Genomic DNA, 13610 nt, shown 5'->3' on the forward strand with positions numbered 1-13610 from the left:
GTGAAATGCATTTAGACAAGTGATTTTTTAAACCATGAGTCGGTAATATTTTTATTTAATTAAAAATGTTTAATAAATCTTACAGCTAGCTTTACAGTTTCCCAATGCGATAGTGTAGGCAGGCTTTTATCATAAAAAAATAATACTACGAGTATAACTAGGTATATACTATAACGTAGAATAACACATATCTTTGCATGCGTTGTTTCGTAAACCGTACTTGTTTGAAGGATACTTTAATAACAGTAGTTTAAATAAATCCAAAAGAAAAGTTATTACTACCAAACTGATACAGAAAGTTATTTTGGTTTTATATTAATTAGTTAAAATTTGTTTTAATTACGTTTGTAACCTTCAGTAGGGATGCGAATATTTACTTCATTAATTTTAGTACCAAGTAAAAAGAATCACTACTTTTTAGTATGAAGAAGGAGATTCTTAACACATTCGACTGCCAGCGACCCGCTAGGCGGGTTCTATGTTCGTAGCCGCTTTTCGCTTTAAAACGGAACTCATACGTTATCGGTGAACAGTGAATGCGTTAAAGTAAACAGTATAATGTGCAAGCACTTTATAGTTCTTGCACACGGCGCACGCAGCTTGCGTATGTTGTGCCACTACGTCATAATACTATATGCATAGCTTGAAAGGTATAAATAAATGTGCAGATCTAGTTAATTCAGTATGAAGTCGGCAATAGATGTTGCTAAGCGGACGAGGTCTTAAAAATAATTTACACGTGCACGGGTTAGGAGCAAGACGGGTGCAGATCATTCTGTACACTCTTATTTTTGTTTGATAATTAATGCATGCTCCATCTCTTCTTTACTATATTTGTATGCCAAATGGCAAAACATAGTGAAACATAATTAAATTATTGTATAAAATCTATAGTTAACCTATGTTTACAAATATTTTTTTATTTTTTTTTAAATCTGACCACCCACCACGCCCGGTACGGCACGGTACGGTACGGTATTATTAGTCGGACCCACAGAACTGGATAAGCATAAAAATTACAGGTCTGTGGTCAGACCAAGCTAACTTTGCGTGGCAGTGACAATGACGAAGTGTGGTAGTGTCATCATTAATGTCAAGTTTCTATGAAAATATGGGGTTTATAAAATGACACTGTTGTGTTCAAAATGTTCAAATCGGTGCAAAGTTGACTTAGACGGCATCATGCTGCTTTTGCTGCCGACTGTTCCATAACGATTTACAGGATCACCATTACTCGTCCTCAAGCGCTGGTGGCCTAACAGTAAGAGCGTGCGACTTTAAATCCGGAGGTCGCGGGTTCAAACCCTGGCTGGTACCAATGAGTTTTTCGGAACTTATGTACGAAATATCATTTGATATCAGACAAATATTTACCAGTCGCTTTTCGGTGAAGGAAAACATCGTGAGGAAACCGGACTAATCCCAACATGGCCTAGTTTCCCCTCTGGGTTGGAAGGTCAGATGGCAGCAAAAAAAAAGGGATAGCGAGGAAGATTATTACGTCCTTGTCTCAATCTGTCATCAAATACCTAATTTAAGGAATTCCTATTTAATTAAATATATTAATAACGGGTCACTCGCGTATTTTAAGTCGAAAAACGCTCGACATGTTTCACTCCGTACCGAGTGATACGTGAGTGACCCGCCGTTATTAATATATTTAATATGTCTGTGTCTCACGGAAGTTTTGTTATTAAAATTCCTATTTTATTATATTGATTTAAACTAACACGATTTTCACTCATAATTTTAAAACTAACACGGGACTTAATCGCGCACAAACTTACTTTTATTTATGGCCTGACGTTTCGAACGTGACGTTACGTTCGTGGTCACAGGCAGTCTGGCGAGGAATTGTATTAACATCTTCTTGCTGCGCGGGTTTTGCGAACTACCCGCACTTGATCTTGATTAACTTGTACGCTAGGGCAGGCCTATGGAACTCTCCGCGGTTCGAAACGTCATGGTCAGGCCATAAATAAACGTAAGTTTGTACGCGATTAAGTCCTATTTTATTAACTGATCCAAAACGAAGGTGTCCGTTTCAGCTTGGACTAAAATAAAATGCTTTCGGATATCTGTCCGGCTGCTCTCCTCTACAGGTCGCATTTCGCAACCGACTTTCGTGAAATTTTGTTAGCAGATTGGATAGTTATTATGGGATTTTTTTGTCAGTTCAGTTTGAAATTTCTTACAAAATGGCGGAACATTTGGGGTCAGTGAGGTCTACAGCTCACGAATTTAAAGAGTTAGAGCCACTACTTTTGCAGTAGGCTCAGAATAATAGTCTTTGTTCTGAGGTAGAATTTTTATATTGCGTTTGCGGACAGTTATATGAACTGTATTAAGTAGGTATTATTAGTAGGTGTTTCATTGATTGATTATTGATAGCCAACAAATATATAAGTAATACATATGTTCTAATTACAGTGCATGTACATTTCATGCTAACGAGCGATAGATGGGCGCGTCGCAAAACTTTCAATATTGACTCGGCAACATATTGCTTTAATATAAGTAATAAACTACGTGACCCTATGTACATGTGCTCATTTAAATAATGTTTTTTCCACGATTCCTTCTTTGATGTTGTTCATAACAATTCCAATTTCTGACGATGACAATATAGATTCGTATAAATTGACATTAATGTAATTTGTACAGTCGCCATCAGATATATCGGAGGGGCCCAGGAGCTCACAAATATCTGAACACGCCTTTATTGTCAAGGCGTTAGTGCGTGTCCAGATATTTTTGAGCACCTCGGCCGCTCCGATATATCTGATGGCGACTGTACTGTAATCATATGTTGTGAAATAAATAAATCTAATCTAATCTAATCTAATGCATTTTTGTCGATAATCGAGACGGTTAATTTATCATGAAATACATACCCATTTCAGCTTTTCACTGGTACACCTCTAAAACTGATCATACCATGCAAACTTGAAATTGTGAACAACCACTTTTCCATAAAATTACAAATCACGGTTTATATATATGTAAGTACCATGTACCTATTAGGTATCCTCCGGGCTTTACTTCGTGCTCCTTTATTTATTTTGGCGCTTACTGTTTTGTGTTGTCGAATGAAACAAATTTAACACAGAAATATTTAAATTTATTTGTGTTTACAAACACTTTTCAAAATAACCCTGACGCCCTGACATCTGACAACTTACACATGTTGGACAATAATACTGGTGTTGCCACCGTGTTTCGCTTTTAATTATTTGTTTTTAGGGTTCCGTACATCAATAGGAAAAAACGGAACCCTTATCGTCCGTCAGTCTGTGAAGACACTTTATCTCGAGAACGCGTGGAGGTATCGAATTGAAATATACTCAGGTCTACAACCTCTTGAAGTTATGAAAAAATCAAACTTCTAAGTTAATGTAAAACGAATACTTCGACACTCCCAAGAAAAGCAATAAGGTACTTCATTTGACATAGAACTATTAAATTTGGCAAGTAATATCGTCTACACTACAAATACAGGGAAAAATCTGAAAACTCATGCATGAAATGAAGCACCAGATAATTATTAGAAAAACATAGATATAGTTGGTCAAGCAAATCTTGTCAGTAAATAAGAACAATAAAAACTACTCTCATCCCCTTCTTCTGGGCGCCAGCACCAGTGCAAGACAAAGACAGTATGACTCTCTCCGTCTTCGCCCAAAATGAGACAGTCCCTTGACAACTACGGCAGTTCTTTTTAAACACAAGTTCTATTTAATAAATCGGATAGAACTATAAAAAGGAGGTGAGTTGAACGTGGCGTCATTGTGTAATGTTTCATATAAATTCCATATTGGCAAATCGTTTTGACAATTCTAAAAAAGAAACTGATTTGACTAGTAGGAGAATACCCTATTTGTAAAAAAAAAACAGTAGTACGAAACCCTCGATGTATGGATGGTATAGAAAGGATGCCAATCTCTTATGCCAGAATTGTTGCAAAAGTGACCGCTTTCAGCTTTAAATAATAGTTCCTAATCTCTCCGGTGGCGCTAGTTAGGCTCTGGGACATGAGTATAACATGAACCATATAAGGAAACAAATAACCCTACCAAATTACGTAGGTTGTTTTTGGTAGTATTTCGGTGTATAGTGGCGCCGCCTAATTACTGTTTTTTCATGGACACTTTTCATACATAGAGATTTGGCTCCTTTATATAGTCTCCATGCCTCGATGGTTTTTTTTTGTTTATTTATGTCATGGAGACTATATAAAGGAGCCAAATCTCTATGTATGAAAAGTGTTCATCAAAAAACAGTAATTAGGCGGCGCCACCATACACCGAAATACTACCAAAAACAACCTACGTAATTTGGTCGGGTTATTTGTTGCCTTATATGGTTCATGTTATACTCATGTCCCAGAGCCTAACTAGCGCCACCGGAGAGACTAGGAACTATTATTTAAAGCTGAAAGCGGTCGCTTTTGCAACAATTCTGCCATAAGAGATTGGCATCCTTTCTATACCATCCATAATTTATGTTTTATTATAAAAAATCTTCCTTTATACTCTATACTCAAAAATAGGTTTGATGACTAAATTACTCTTTCTTTAGTCTATGAATGAGAATGTCAGAATGTATAAATTACCTACTCTATTGTCAGTAGTCGTTTGACTTCAAATGTAAATATCATGTAAATAAACCTTTCCATTTATTTATTTTGTTAGGTAAAGCGTTATACAGCTTGAATGGGATTAAACTATTAGATTGCGGTGAGTCAAATTTAATCTTTACCAAGTAGCTACGTCTATACTATATCTGCTTTGCATCGATTGGAATTTTACATGAATTGGTATGTAAATATGGGCCATTATAACAGCTTGTAGGCATGTAGGTATCATACTTATCCAAATAACAGGAGTACCTTTTCATGTGGATAAGGGTTAAATAAGAAAATTACCCTTTATAGCCCTTAACTTTTGGGTATCATATCAACAGGAAAGACGCGAACACAGTTTTGTGTTTGACCCGTTTAAACCCTTGACGTAACAAGATATGCCAAACTTCATTAGGCTTCTTTCGTAATTTTACGCGGGTAATAAAAAGAGCCTTAGTATTTGTATATTTTGTATCATTTTTCTATGGAAATTAGTCCAACATAGTAATTATCACACCACACATAATATAATAATTAACTAGCGAAATACATGTTTTGATTTAACTATCTATCTAAATCAGTCTATGTTGCCAGTATTAGGTATGTCTAAACAGAGTAGGTATGTCGAGCTTTTATTATTACGTTTATTTATCTACACATACACAGAAAATTAGACATCATTGAACATTAAATAATATTATTTTTCTGACAATCTGCCAACTAACATAATACCTATGTAATTATAATTAATAACTAATTGTAGGCGTGAGAGCCAATAGTTTTTTTTTGTTATTTATTCGTCGAAAAACAACCTGGTAAATAAATTCTATGAAACTATAGCCGGAGATACTTTCATAAGAAACCTTACGATTAACCTAGAACTTATTGGTAAATAAACTAAAAATAAAAATAAACATTTATTTAGAGTAGGTATCACAATAGCTCATACATAATTGGAACAGCAAACTTGAACACTACACTGAAACACTAACATTAAATAAAATAGCATTAACATTTAACATTAACACTTCGTATGCCTAATACGACCTAGACAATTCAGACTGTAATTTATAATTTCAAGTTTTGTAAGTTATAAATACTGAAACGTCACAACAAATTTAAACATTTCATATTGATTGAGACCACTCGCAGTGTGGCTTGCTCGTGTCGAAATTTATAAGTACGAGCGAAGTCCGAGGGATATCAAATCCATATTAATTTCATATAACTTTTTTATAGTTTGAAGGTCACTAATGGGCACTGTTTCACATTTCAAAACAACTGCTCTTACAGACTATTACATTAACCGTCGTATATAGTTGCTGTTTGTAAATACCTAACTTCATTAGTTTGTAAGTTTCTTCTTAAATTAAATTAGCAGACTGCATTTCCAGTAGTGTTTGTATACGCGAGCTGGAACATGATTAAGAAAACGCTAAGAGCAGTGGTAGCAGTTTTATTAAATTAGCAAGAGTTGCACTGGTCTGCAATTGAGAATATTGCATTAAGTTTTTCTAAGGGTTACGTAGCCAAAATGGCAAAAACGGAACCCTTATAGTTTCGTCATATTTGTCTGTCCGTCCGTCCGTATGACCGTCTATCCATCTGTCTGTCCGTATCTCATAGCCATTTTACTCGGAAAGTATTCGATATATTTTAAAGAAATTTGGCACGTAATAGGTGTATTCTGAGAGTCATAAGCGGACACCATAGCCTGTAAAACTTATAATTATAGAAGTGTTTCGAGCGAGTTGTCGACCCTTTATTTATAAAAAGTAAACAAAATTTGTCAAAAACGAATCTGTCATCTGGGTACATTTTTATATTAGTTTGGTGTTTTTCGACGTACGTTTGTCATCTCGGCTAGGCCCTCAGGGAAGGAATAGACAATAAGGAGTTTCACCCATCTAGGCTCCACTTGAACAATTAACAAAGCCGCAATTTTATGTTTCGACCATTTTTGTCACCAAACCGAGTGCATACAGAATGAGCTTGCCTTACACCACAATGGGCGACTCATGAATGATTCATTTACATTTTTGCCCGTTTCAAAGAGGCTAGGGTTGCCCGGTGCTATATAGGATTTTGAGCACTCTTTATAATTTACTACCACACACCTATGGAGTTGCAGGCGTCCATAGGCTACGGTGACCGCTTACCATCAGGCGGGCCGTATGCTTGTTTGCCACCGACGCAGTATTAAAAACAATTTTTTTTCAAGACCTACCGGACCACGTTTAGGCCCAGCATATAGCATCTTTAGCATTAACCTTCTTGACAAAACCCTAGTTTTTTGTCAAGAAGGTTCTTTTCCAGGCCTAACCTGGCCTCTAATTGTCGCACCTGTCACCGTGGTAGGGGCCGTAGGCTAATGTTGATAATATTTTCGTTTTATTTTAGAGTTCCTGCGAATGCTTGCAATGGGATATTTACACACGGTGAAGTGCAGCCGGAAGCGCCGTTGTTAAGGGTCAGCTGTTCTTGAAATGTGCTGCATATTTGGTTTTATTAAGTGGTCTCTTAGTTTTTTTCAAAGGTATGGCAATACTTATTTAAGCCTCTATAGTAAATAATAGCCTAAAGACTAGTAGAACCAGGAATGAAGTCTAGTCCGGGTTTTTTCGTATATTAATATCCTCTTTTTTGGAAGTTGGTTGATATAGTAGCCTGAAGAAACAGATCGCAGTCGCTTCCGTAAAAACTACTACCTACGCTATGCTACGCCAATTCTTGTGATTATTTGCCAAGCGGACCTCAGGCTCCTATGGGCCGTGGCAAAAACCCGGGACAACGCTGAGAAGATGATGATTAGACCAAAGTTCAGTTTTAGAAGAAAGTATCAGCTCGACATTCATTAATATCCTGAACGAAAGCATATTCATGGTAGACTAATTCATAAACACATTTCTATGTAAATACAGCGAATACATTATATTGATTTATGTATCCAAATTTCTTAAGGGGAAGTTTGTTTTCTTAATAACAGCTTCTCTGTGTTATCTCTTCAACATTTGGCAGTGAATCTTCAAAATTCAACATTTGACTTTTTAACTCTTCTACTTCGACTTCGACTTTCCTCTTATCAATGAAATTATGAAATACAAATAGCCAACATTTACCCGGAGAACAAGTAACGTTTAACCGCAAAATAATTACGATTTGGTGCGATCCCCGTTCAGGCTCCTACTTGGTCCAACAGATATCGCTTGCCATCCAGCGCGGTAATGCCGCTAGCATATTTGGCACTTTTGGGCTGGGTGGGGGTGGGAATGGGGCTGATAGTATAAGTAGGATAGTATATCAGTAGTGCTTATTTTTTTTAGTTAGTTTTAGTGTCTTTTTATGTTTTTTTATGTGCATACGTTTGTGTTTTAGATTTCAAGGTTTGACGTATATTTTGATCTTTGTAACTTGTTTTGTAATTACGGTTTTGTATCATAATAATCTATAACGTGATTAAACTAACTTTAAAGGCTGGCGTCCACTAGCCTTTTCGCCTTCTATACATTTACTATGAATGGTAAATTCGATTCGACGTGCCGCGGCTCTTTATCAATAGACGCAGTTTCATAGTAAATGTATAGAAGGCGAATTATTGCGATTCGCCTCGGCGAGCCTAGTGGACGCCAGCCTTTAGACTGATTCTGTTATAATAATTTGATATGGTTTTCATCTCATTTTGATACGACCATGCTTGATGACGTGTCATCAGAATCTCAACATCAATAAGTGCGAGCGAAATTAAACGAATCCAAAGGGCCTACCGCCAACATCGAAAAATCTAAAACCGTTATCTGCCCCTCTGTCGCTCGAATATGCAAGAGCGATAGAGAGGCAGATAACGATTTTAGATTTTTCGTTGTTGGCGATAGGCCCTCTTATTGCATTTCATCAGCATCAATCAGCATGAGCTGGTAAAGCTGATCGGTGCTAAGTGCCAAGCTCGTATCGAAATTAGATAAAAACCAAATCAAATTGATGAAAGATAATCGGCCTCTTTGTCTACGTGAGTAAACAAAAGTCCCAGAAAATGGCAATTCAACTGCGAATATGCTAAGTCCCTTATATCCGAGGCTGGGGATCTAAACACATTTGTATTCAATTTTTCCGAATTCCTGAGCCCAAATACATTCAGTATAATAACGCATGTAAACGACCGTTTTCACTAATACGGGCATTGACGCGGTATTACAGAAGATGGGGTGATAGAATTGTGATCTAAACAAATATGCTGTTGCTTTAATATTTTTAGGGTTCCGCACCTTCTGGTATACAACCTATTCGCTCCGAAACTACTGGACCTATTTAACCCTTAAATGCATATTGTTGCCAAATGTATACAAAGCATTGGACAGCTCACAGATAACAGAAAAAAGCTTAAGTTTCTGACTAAACCAAAAGGACCCTCCACACTTGTGCGCGAATCGCGGCGAGAAGCCGCGAACGCGAGTGTGGAGTCTAGTTCGCTAATCAGCGAAATCGACTCCACACTCGCGTTCGCGGCTTCGCGCCGCGTAGTCTGAAGCAGGCAAACGCCAAGTAGTAGTAGTAGTAATTTTTTAAATCATGCATTTAAGGGTTAAGTTGAAATTTGGTGCATAAGATAATATGTAAGTCTGTGACTCAAAGATGAACGTAACGTAAACATGAATTTTAAACATTAGGGCCACTTTTGGGGAGTAAATGTGAAAATTAAAAAAAAAAGTTTTGTAAACTATATTATTATCAAATGAAAGGGCTCATTGTGAAAATTTCACATATATATAATTTTAAGATACGAGTAAACAGTTTGGAAGTTATTTAAGAAAACGAAGAAATTTGTTATAATTGCCTGTTGCCTGACATTTAAGAAAATAGACAAGAAATACTATTATTATTTACTAATGTAATGTACTGTGTATACATATAATAAGTACAAGCCAAAGATTGCGTATCTTAATATTATGTATATGTTTTTATAAGCTTGTTTACATCGCACTTTTTCATATTAGTCCATCAGAATAAGGTTAAAAAGTGTATATATTTGGAATAGGTATCTCCTTGACTCTTCCATACTTAAGACTGTTTTGGTCTCTGCTTTTAATTAAAAACACCAAATGAGAAAATTAATAATAAAATAATAAGGTAACAAGATTCGTACCGTATCTCTGTTTTGGGAAATGACTTCGCAAACTTAATGTACAAATAGATTAAGTTTGCGAAGTCATTTCCCAAAACAGAGATACGGTACGAATCTTGTTAACTTATTATTTTATTATTTATGGTCAAGGAGAGTACACCACTTAAGACGAGTGGAGGACCCACCGTATCAAATTGTTAAAACGAATCAGCCATTAGCCTCTATATTTTTAACCGACTTCAAGATTTCAAAGGAGGAAATTCTCAATTCGGTTGTGTTTTTTTTCTTTTTTTTTTTTAAATGTTTGTTACTCCATAACTCCGTCATTTCTGGACCGATTTTGAAAGTTCTTTTTTTTTATTGTAAGTATATACATACAGATTGGTCCCGTTTTTGTCAAAAAGCAGTTCTGATGATGGGATCCATGAGGAATCGAGGGAACTCCTTAAATGTTAAAGGCATACATATAGTGATTTTAGTATTTTCATCAACAAATCATGCACTTACATTAAAAAAAGTGACATTTGATGAAGTGGAACTGCTGATGATGATCAGAACGGAACTCTTCAGTGACGCATAGTTCACGTTTGGCGATTTGTCCTCTTCGTTATGTTTGTTAAGCAAGTTAGGTTTTCAAGAAACATCTTTGTCAAGCTCGAGTACTGATGATGGGATCCATGAGGAATCGAGGGAACTCCTTATTGGGGCCAGGCTATTATCAATTAAACTATGAGAATTCTTTTAATACTTTGTTTTAATTTTACTTATAACACGTAAGACCAAGTTACATCATTGTCGGTTTCGCATTGATAGAGGCGCCACACGGCGGGACTTTAATAAACTAAATTACGTTTACGGAGTAACCTACTTTAACAGTTTACAGAGACAGATAGTTACCTTTTAATTTATACTCTAATACTCCCACTTAAATTAATAAGGCTAACTTCAAGTAACTTCTGCCATAACCACCACCAATACATAAAACATACTAAAACTAAATAAATCAGAGCTTAAAATAATATCTGATCTCGAATGCAATTAAATTTGCCAACAGGCAGAGCTTTAGTGAGAAAGTCTGCCAGTTGAGATGAACTTTCCACATATTTAATATTAATTATTTTTCCTTCTACTTTCTCTCTAATAAAATTATATCTCACGTCTATATGTTTGCTTCGCTTATGGAAAACTGGATTGTTAATCAATTTAATTGCACTCTGGTTATCTATGTTAAGTGTTACAGATTCTTGTGGTTCATTTATATCAAGTAAAAATTGTCTTAACCACAAAATTTCTTTAGCTGCATCGCTGGCAGCCATAAATTCTGACTCGGTTGTTGACATAGCCACGGTGTTCTGTTTCCTGCTAGCCCATGTAACAGGACCACCATTCATTAAAAATAAATATCCAGTATTTGATCTCCGCGTATCTATATCACCAGCAAAGTCAGAGTCTGAATATCCAACAAGCTCGCTGTTCTTGTAATAGCGAATTGACATTTCTTTCGTGCTTTTCAAATAGCGAATAATTCGCTTTAAAGCATTCACATGTATAGTACCTGGATTGCTGACATACCTGCTTACAAGATTAACTGCATAGGAAATGTCAGGTCTTGACACAGATGATAAAAACAATAATGCTCCCACTGCTTCTCTGTATGGGAAATCACTGCCCATTTCCTCATTCATGTCTCTCGATAACTGTACATTTACATCTGCAGGAGTATTACAGCTCTTAGCATCTGTCATATTGAATTTATTTATTAAGTTATCTATATAACGTTTTTGACATATAGACACACATCCTTTCTGTTTATTTATCTCCATGCCAACAAAACAATTAGAATCTACTGTTTTGATTTCAAAATTACTTTTCAAGTCATCTAAAATCATGGATATAATATCCTTACTTTTGACAGTAAAAGCCCATCGTCGACATAGATAATTAGCAATACTCTGATATTATTAAAATATCCCACAAATACACAATTATCAGATTGACATGGTTTAAATCCATATGTAGTCAAAAATGAACAAAACTTTTTATTCCAACATCTAGAACTCTGCTTAAGGCCGTATAAAGATTTGTTTAACTTACATACTTTTGACGACTCAACTTCTATGCCCTCTGGTACCTCCATGTAGATTTCTTCGGATAGCTCACCATACAAGAAGGCAGTCTTCACATCAAACTGCTGTATTTCTAGGTCCTCTTTGGCTGCCACGCTCAATAGCAACCTAATGGAATCATACCGGGTTGTAGGCGAGAAAGTTTCCTTATAATCCAGATCTTTTACTTGTGTAAATCCTCGGGCACAAAGTCTAGCCTTAAATCTTTCTATTTCTCCTTCTTTATCTCGTTTTACACAAAATACCCATTTACTTGTAATAGGTTTCTTGTCTGTCCTGTCAGTTATAGTCCATGTATTATTATGTTCATGAGACTGAAGCTCTTCTCTAATAGCTTTCTTCCATTCGTGATGATTTACACCACTAATTGCCTCTTGATATGTGTTTGGTATCTCCACTTCAGTAAAATTTACTTCCAAATTATTCTCATTTCTTTTATGAGACCGAAGTGTCACATTCCTAAGTTCCTCTTCATTGATGATGATTCGCTTAGGAGGCTGATACAAGTCGTCAGAGTCAGTGGTTGAACTCTGTATGCTATCATAGGTAGACAATTCGTCTTGACTTTCTGTTTGTGATGGAGATGAGACACCTTGTTCTTGATCATTTTCTATATTGTTGTCTATCATTATCTCATCACTACTTAATTTTATCTGTGCAAAGTGTTGTCGTTTTTCAGGAACACCTCCTTCATCAAATTTGACATCTCTCGATACTGTAATTTTTCTTGTTTTTTTATCATACATCCTGTAGTTCTCTTGCTCATATCCAACCAGCAACATCTTCACAGACTTCTTATCTAGTTTCTTCCTTTTCTCTTTTGGTGTATGTACATATCCCACGGAGCCAAATACTCTGATGTGTTTCAGACTTGGCTTATCTCCAAACCAGAGTTCATAGGGCGAGATGTTAGGTGTCTGGCTGGACGAAGTTCTGTTCAAGATATATACTGCACAATGTACAGCTTCTGCCCATAAGTTCATAGATATATCTTTAGCATAAAGCATAGATCTAGCTGACTCCATAATCGTTCTTAATTCTCTCTCAGCCCGACCATTTTGCTGAGCTGTGTAGGGCGCTGTGCACTCATGGCTTATGCCTTTGTCTTCTAAAAACTTCTTAAATTCTTGGTTCACGAACTCACCTCCATTATCGGTGTGTAAAGTGCGCACATCATGTAGAAACCTGTTCTTCACAATAGCATTGTATTTAATGAAACAGTCAAGCACTTCATTTTTATGTTTCAAGAAGTAAATATGACGATAGCTTGTGGCTCCATCCTTGAACAAAACAAAATATCTCTTTCCTGATACAGATAGTTCCTCTATAGGGCCACAGACGTCACTGTAAACAATATCTCCACGTTGTGTTGGCCCTCTATGAGATTTATTAAATGGGAGCCTGGACTGCTTGCCATATTGACATGCTTCACATATAAAAGTATCACTACCAGTCAGTACCACAGGAATTGCACCATTTTTGCTCATATTTTGTATTTCTTTAGTATTAACATGTCCGAGCCTGTCATGCCAAACTTTAATGTCAGTTACCACACTATTACAGGTTTCTTGTATAACAGTTTTAATGTTCAACTGATACAGATTATTGTCTTTCAACTCGGCACACATCACCACAACATTATTTTTAATTAGAAGCGCTCTTTTGTTATCCTTAGTAATAACATAACCTTTTCTAGTTACTGCACCCTCCGAGAATAAATTTCTTCGCAAGTCAGGCACATATA

At 36.2% G+C, this 13610-nt stretch overlaps 1 protein-coding gene across 1 annotated transcript in view; it reads right to left on the reverse strand.

Annotated features, from left to right (window-relative positions):
• Window positions 1-13610, reverse strand: part of LOC134746188 (inositol hexakisphosphate kinase 1) — a 356169-nt gene that overhangs the window by 194664 nt on the left and 147895 nt on the right. The window lies entirely within an intron of this gene.

Source organism: Cydia strobilella, chromosome 12, assembly GCF_947568885.1.
Source record: "Cydia strobilella chromosome 12, ilCydStro3.1, whole genome shotgun sequence".
NCBI classification, from domain to species: Eukaryota; Metazoa; Arthropoda; class Insecta; order Lepidoptera; family Tortricidae; genus Cydia; species Cydia strobilella.